At 55.7% G+C, this 7,663-nt stretch overlaps 1 protein-coding gene across 1 annotated transcript in view; it reads left to right on the top strand.

Moving 5' to 3' along the window:
• LOC308302626 (rho GTPase-activating protein 44-like) overlaps nt 1-7,663 on the top strand; it is a gene marked incomplete at both ends in the record, with an annotated part of 106,247 nt that overhangs the window by 85,331 nt on the left and 13,253 nt on the right.

Raw genomic sequence — 7,663 nt, 5'->3', positions numbered from 1 at the left:
AACCACTGCTGTAGAGGACACCTACCGGTTGGTAGTCTTGCGTAGCCAGACAGCTATTCCACAATCTCTAAATGCTATATAGAGTCTGGAACTACACCTCAGACCGGTTGGCAAGCAGAGGTAATAGAATGCTCAACGCATACTATATTGGCAGAGTTCTCCTGTTCACTGTACCTTATCCATGGTACATACATATACAGTACCAGTATGAATTACACGTAAGGTTCTCAGTTGGCAAGGCATATTTAAACCTAATTCATACTGTAAAACAACCCATGTGAGGCAGAGTTTTTGGCTCATTGATGTAATTTGGGACGTCTCACAGTCTCTGAGGCATTTGTCTCTTACCTCTTGATATTTCTACCAGATCACACAGTTGTCAAGGACCCAGGGCGCTTGTTAGTGAGCTGATGTATTGAGTATAAATGCCCAGAGCTGTGAGCCGTGAGCCATAGCTTGTCTTACACAGCAGTATAAACTAGGTTTTCCAGCCAATAATAGGCTGCAGACTGCAGAAGGAACTTGAAGGAAGTTGAACATCCAAATGTTTCATGAGTTGGTTGGGTTACTTGGTACATGTTTTGCAGTTACATTTGAAACACTGCTTGTACTGTTAGTTCACTAGTAAAGACCACACCATCAAACAGAGAACCAGTTTAGTTGCATTTATTGAACATGGTGATGTGGAAACATTGTGACATGAAATGCATTGGGAGAGAGAGCAGCGCCTTGGTGACTGAAGGCTGCGCCTTAGGAGGCGGACGGATGGTGAAGTGAATAATGGAATGGGGACTGAAATGGTAGTAGGGGTGAATACTGGAGTGAATAGTGGAATGAATGAATAATGGAATAGGTGAATATTGGATTGGATTATGGAAGGTGCGGGAGTGAATGCTGGGGTGGATGATAAGTGACTGGCTTGGTTAACGGGGGAGAAAAATGTAAGTGATGGAGGGGTTTAACGGGGACGACGGGGACGGACGTTGGGTGGGAGGTGTAATAGGATGGAGGCCGTGCAGGGGATGGATATGGATGACAGACGGGGTGGCAGGTAAGGGTGGGGACGGTGGGAGCCACGACGGCGGCGTCGGTGTGGCGTGGGAGGGCGTGATGTGGGAGGAGGGTAAGGGAACCGGAGGGACATCAGTGCCGGTATGTGGCGGGGCGTAGGGGGGCGGCAGGGAATGGAGCGGGGGGGGAGTGGGGTGCCTGGCGCACGAACCCTGGCGGGTCTGGGAGGGCGGTGCTGCACAGAGCGGGGAGGGGGGGGAGGTAGGGTGCTTGGGACATGAGCCCTGGGTTGTATGAGAGGGGGGGGAGGCAGGGAGCTCGGGACATGAGCTCTGGGTTGTATGAGAGGGGGGGGAGGCAGGGAGCTCGGGGCATGAGCCCTGGGTTGTGTGGCTCTGGGGCTCTGGCCCTCGATCGCTCTGGGGCTCTGGCCCTCGATCGGCTGGGCCTGAACCGAGACCCCCGCCTGAGCTTGGTTTCCCCTCTGGTACTGGTATCTGGAGGAAAAGCAAAGGAAAGTTAGTTACTGTGGATGGGGAGGAGAAAGGGGTGGAGGCGGGATGCGAGAACTGAGCATGAAATGCTGCTGGCACGGCCAGGTTTAAATACAGCGCTTGATTGGCTTGGTAGGAGGAGATAAGGGAGGAGTTGTTATCAGTGGGATTTGAGGCAGGTGAGGTAGGGAGGAGAAGGTAGGTTAGATTAGAAGTGATGGAGAAGGGAGGAGATGGTTATCCTGTGTGGTCTGTTCTCCTGAACCTCCGTTGTTCCAACAACATTTCACTAGTAAAGACCACACCATCAAACAGAGAACCAGTTTAGTTGCATTTATTGAACATGGTGATGTGGAAACATTGTGACATGAAATGCATTGGGAGAGAGAGCAGCGCCTTGGTGACTGAAGGCTGCGCCTTAGGAGGCGGACGGATGGTGAAGTGAATAATGGAATGGGGACTGAAATGGTAGTAGGGGTGAATACTGGAGTGAATAGTGGAATGAATGAATAATGGAATAGGTGAATATTGGATTGGATTATGGAAGGTGCGGGAGTGAATGCTGGGGTGGATGATAAGTGACTGGCTTGGTTAACGGGGGAGAAAAATGTAAGTGATGGAGGGGTTTAACGGGGACGACGGGGACGGACGTTGGGTGGGAGGTGTAATAGGATGGAGGCCGTGCAGGGGATGGATATGGATGACAGACGGGGTGGCAGGTAAGGGTGGGGACGGTGGGAGCCACGACGGCGGCGTCGGTGTGGCGTGGGAGGGCGTGATGTGGGAGGAGGGTAAGGGAACCGGAGGGACATCAGTGCCGGTATGTGGCGGGGCGTAGGGGGGCGGCAGGGAATGGAGCGGGGGGGGAGTGGGGTGCCTGGCGCACGAACCCTGGCGGGTCTGGGAGGGCGGTGCTGCACAGAGCGGGGAGGGGGGGGAGGTAGGGTGCTTGGGACATGAGCCCTGGGTTGTATGAGAGGGGGGGGAGGCAGGGAGCTCGGGACATGAGCTCTGGGTTGTATGAGAGGGGGGGGAGGCAGGGAGCTCGGGGCATGAGCCCTGGGTTGTGTGGCTCTGGGGCTCTGGCCCTCGATCGCTCTGGGGCTCTGGCCCTCGATCGGCTGGGCCTGAACCGAGACCCCAAAAAGAGCCGTGGTTAACGGATGAGCGCAGCGTGGGCTTGGCGGAGGTCGTGGGCGTTGGAGCGGATGTACGTGTGGTAAGCGGACGACGACCAGCGACCGAGAATCTGTATGATGTGCTCGGGGATACCTTGCCGGGACGCTGAGGACGCCGCACCTATACGGAACGAGTGGCCGGAAAAGTGCTCGGCTGCGTAGCCGGCCTTGGCTAGGATTTGGCGAAGGTGGCGATGGAACCAGGACCGGGTGATCACGGTGCCGGTTTCGGAAATGAATAGTGGGTCGGAAGGTGAAGCGTTTTGGGACCGGCGGGTGTGAAGGTGGCGCACGAGAGGCTCGTAGGGACTGAGTGGTGAATTTAGCTTGAAAAGGTAAATGGGAGTCGATGCTCCGAATTGGTCTGTTTTACTGTGCCTGAGCGTGTAGATCAGGGTAGAATGGTCTAGGATTGTGAGGTCGGCGAGGCAAGGGTGGCGAGCCGGATCGAATCTGGTATTGGGAGCGGTGAACTCAGAGCACCTGAGGAACCCGTAAAAGGCCAGGAGGAAGACCGATTCGAGTGTGGAGTCGGTGGACGGATTGGCATGGCCGGAACGGAGTACCGTGATACAATCGGCGAGAATTGGTGAGGTGAGGGGTTGGCGGCTAGGAGGATGGCGTGGCTCGTACCGTCTAATGCCTTTAAGAAGCAGAGAGACGTGGGGATGTGAATGGAAGGGGTGAGGAGCGCCGGTGAATAGTTTTGTTACGAAGTTAATACCGGCGAGGTAGGCACGGATGGTGGACCAGGGCATAGACCGGGAAGTGTGACAGTGGCTGATGTAGGAGGCGAGGGTGGCTAGGTCTAGGGACGGGAAAGGTAGTGCATAGGTGGAGTGGAATAATTGGAAATTTTTCCAGGCGGTCCAGTAGGAGGACAGGGTGGACGGGGCGAGTGACAGGAGAATGGTTTGTTGGGCGTGGAGTATGAGGTGACGGAGAGGGTGGTCTATGGGAAGGTCATGTGAGAAAACGGAGGTGCCGGAATGGGGTGGATGTCCGCGTCTGGAGCCAGTAGCCTGAATTTCTGGAAGAGAAAACGAGAAAGTGAGTCAGCTATGGCATTGAGGTGACCGGGAATATGGGCAGCACGGATAATGAAATTGTGAGTGACCGTGAGCCAGGTGAGCCGTCTGAGGAGGGACATGATGGGGAGTGAGGAGGAACGGCCTTTGTTAATAATATCTACGGTGGCTTGGCTGTCTGAGTGGATGAGAACGGAGCGGCTGGTCCATTCTGAACCCCAAAGGGAAGCCGCTACGACGATGGGATAGAGCTCGTACATAGCGGAGGAATGGTGGGGGTCGCACTGGGAATCTAGCATCTCCTTTGGCCATTCGTCCGCGAACCAGCGCCCACGGTGATAACCTCCGTAGCCTACAGAGGGTGCGGCATCAGTGAATAACTGGAGGTCCTCTGGTGAGGAGTGAAAGTTATCGTAGAAAAAACTAATGCCGTTCCAGTTTTGGAGGAGGACTCGCCAGAGCCTGAGCTCCATTCTGCACTCTTGTGAGAGTGAGACCTGGTGGTGGAGGGATGGGACGGAGGAGGCTAGTGAGAGGAGGTGGGAGATGAACGAACGGCCTTGGGGAATAATGCGGGTTGCGAAATTGAGGTGGCCTAGGAGTTGGAGTAGTTGCTGTTTTGTGCAGGAGGTGGTGTCTGAGAAGTTTGCCACGATTAGGGTGATTCTGTCCAATTTTTCCTGGGGAAGGGAGGCCTGAAAGGCGAGAGTGTCTAGTTTAATTCCTAGGAATTCAACGCTAGTGGCAGGGCCTTCTGTCTTGTCTTCGGCGAGGGGAACACCGAGAGCTGTGAAGGCTGCTTTCAGACAAGACAGACTGTGTGCGGGGGGGGATGATGGGGGGTCAATGGTGAGGAAGTCGTCTAGCAGGTGGACGAGGGAGGGGATGCGGTAGTTGTTTAATAAAATCCAGCATAACAGTTCTGACAGGTTATCGAACAGCTTGGGGCTGCTTTTGCATCCGAAAGTTAGGCGGACTGCAAAATAGTATTGGCCTTTCCAGCAGACTCCGAACCAGCGCCAGGAGTCTGGATGGAGGGGGAGGACCTTGAAGGCCGAGGTGATGTCGGCTTTGGCCAGCCAGGCACCGCGGCCGGCTAGGCGAATGAGGGATATGGCGTGGGCCACTGTAGAATAATGGAGGGAATAGTCGGAGCTGGGGATGAGACTGTTAATGCTAGGATTTGTGGAACCGTGGGGGGAAGACAGGTCTATGATGAGGCGTTTTTTGCCGGAGTATTTGCGGGTGGCTATTCCGACGGGGCTGATGCGGAATTTGGTGAAGGGGGGAGAGGGAAATGGGCCTATCATGAAACCTTGCTGGACTTCCTTGGTGATTAGGGTATCGACGGTGTCTGGGTCTGTCAGGGCGGATTGGAGGTTATTGCAGGTGAGATTTGTGTCTGGGGGTGTGACAAGGCCCGGGGAGAAGCCGTGGTTGAGGCCGTCTAGGAAAAATCGGACAAAATCGGGGTCTGGGTGTGAAGTTAGCTCTGAAGCTAGGGCTGGGATGTTGATAGGGGTGGCTAGGTGCTTTACTAGTCAACTGCTTGAGGGTTTGGTGGGGTTGTGGGGGCATGCGACACGGGAGTGGGCTCCGGAGCAAAAAGAGCATACGTGCAACAATTTACAAGCGGACGAGTTACAGCCCTTGTCATTGAAATTATTGCACAGCATCTTTTGCCCGACAAATAGGATGGGGCGGCCTCGACGATCCCTATCCTGGGAGGAGGCTGGGAGTGTGGTGGGGCGTTGGGATGCAGGCTTAGCTTGGCGGGCCATGAGCTGTGGGAGTTGTGTATGGGTTTGGGGTACCTGATAGGAAGAAGGCCGGGTGAAAGTGGTGGAGGTTGAGGGGCGGGAGGTGGCGAGGACGCAGGCTGAGGTGGGGTGGGCCGGGCAACTGCACAGGTCGCAAGCGACGGCGGTTCTGCCGGCAAAGAGCCGGCAGTACAGCTCGGAGTCCAGTGCCCCCCAGTGGGTCAGCTGGTTCGACTGCTGGAGTCGGGCTGCCGCCGTCGCTGCGAACTGCCTGTGATAGTGATAGAAAAGGGGCCCGGAGAAACGGATAGCTAGGTCCATGATTATTTGCAAATAATCATCCAGCTCCTGCCTGCGGTAGGGGAAAACGGAACAAATGACATTCCGGTAGAGGGAAAAAGCCAGGACGAATTCTGTGGGGGAGAGAATAGTGGGGTTAGTGGCTGAGTTGAGATCGCGGAGGGTGATGGACACCCCTCCGCAATCTACGGTCCTGGCCTGGTGGGAGAAAGCAGAGGGTTTGATTAAGGCCGCTAGGTCCACGTCCGTACCCTGGAGAATCTGGATGCGGAGTGCGTTCGACACCGGCCTCGGGTTGGCGGAGATGGCCGACGGAGGTACGGGAGCGGGCAGGGCTGTGGAGAGGGAAAAAGCAAATTGAGGTATGGGTGTGTGGACGTGGGCCTGGGCTACTGGTAGGTAGTTCAGGGGGACAGTTTGTAGCTGTGGGTTGAAGTGAGTGGCCTGGTTGGCCGTGGCAAGGGAGTGAAGAATGGATGGTAGGGTCTGGGTTTGGGGAAAAGTGGGCTGATTAGCTGTGGGGGGGGGGGGGGCAGTTAAAGCCTGTTGAAAGGGAGTAGGCTGATTAAACATGGTGGGGGGAGGGGGAACAGTTTGGGCCTGGGTGTGGGAAAAAATGAGCTGATTAGCTGTGGGGGGGGGGGGGCAGTTAAAGCCTGTTGGAAGCGAGTAGGCTGATTGAACATGGTGGGGGGAGGGGGAACAGTTTGGGCCTGGGTGTGGGAAAAAGTGAGCTGATTAGCTGTGGGGGGGGGGGGGGGCAGTTAAAGCCTGTTGGAAGCGAGTAGGCTGATTGAACATGGTGGGGGGAGGGGGAACAGTTTGGGCCTGGGTGTGGGAAAAAGTGAGCTGATTAGCTGTGGAGGGAGGGAGGACAGATTGGCTTTGGGAAAAAGTGAGCTGATTAGCTGTGGAGGGAGGGAGGACAGATTGGCTTTGGGTCGTTAGACCCGTGGCCTGATTGCGGGGGGGAGGGGGGGGTGTTTGTGTGTGGCCGAGAATAATGGAAGATTGGACGGGGGTTTGGGTTTGTACAGTCCCCTGTGCATACAAGTTAAGTAAGTGCAGCAGTGGGTTGGGATACGTGGATGGGGAAGAGTGAACAGTGGTTGCAGGGACATTAGTAGTGACAACGGGGGAAGTGGCGGGGGAAGCGACGTGGTGTGTTTTACGAGGAGCTTTCCTGGGGGCTGGGCGGGACGGGGATTCCCCGGGGATTCCCTCTGACACGCCTGTCGGTCCCGCGTCATCAACGTGCGACGGACCGGGCATGGAGGGATCTCGCATAGCATTACAGTAAAGATCAAACAGAGTGGCTTTAACTGCAGCACGGGGAAAAGTTACATTTAGACTAATCAGGGCGTTCTGTAAGCCACGTATGGTCCAATCTTTAATGGCAAAGGAGGGAGTGACTGACCTGGCTGATAGCACGGAGGTGACAGAACGGCTCCTGGTGTACGGGCCGGTGGCGGAGGCAGCGGAGGGGCGGTGAGTAGAACGCGCCGGTGATAAGTGATGGCTCCGTGCGGGAGTGAGGGAAGGTGGCGGCGTAGTGGTGGTGGAAGTGGAGGTTCTGGTGGCCGCGGTGGTGGTGATGGCGGTGGCGGTGGCTCGCTGCCTGTTCAGGACCAGTCTGAGGTCCGCGGTCGGCGGGATCTCGTCCTCAGACGCGAGCAGGTCCATAGGTTCGTCGTTTTCCATGGCGATGGTTTTTATAGATGTCGATTAAGACAAACTTTGTCGAAGACAAAAAGGGTTTTAGTACGAGGTACTAGATGCGTGTGTTTCGCAGCAATGCGAGAACTGAGCATGAAATGCTGCTGGCACGGCCAGGTTTAAATACAGCGCTTGATTGGCTTGGTAGGAGGAGATAAGGGAGGAGTTGTTATCAG

The sequence above is a fragment of the Nannobrachium achirus genome (genome assembly GCF_963921795.1).
Source record: "Nannobrachium achirus genome assembly, chromosome: 18".
Lineage (NCBI taxonomy): Eukaryota > Metazoa > Chordata > Actinopteri > Myctophiformes > Myctophidae > Nannobrachium > Nannobrachium achirus.
This window is presented reverse-complemented; position numbering and strand designations above follow the sequence as displayed.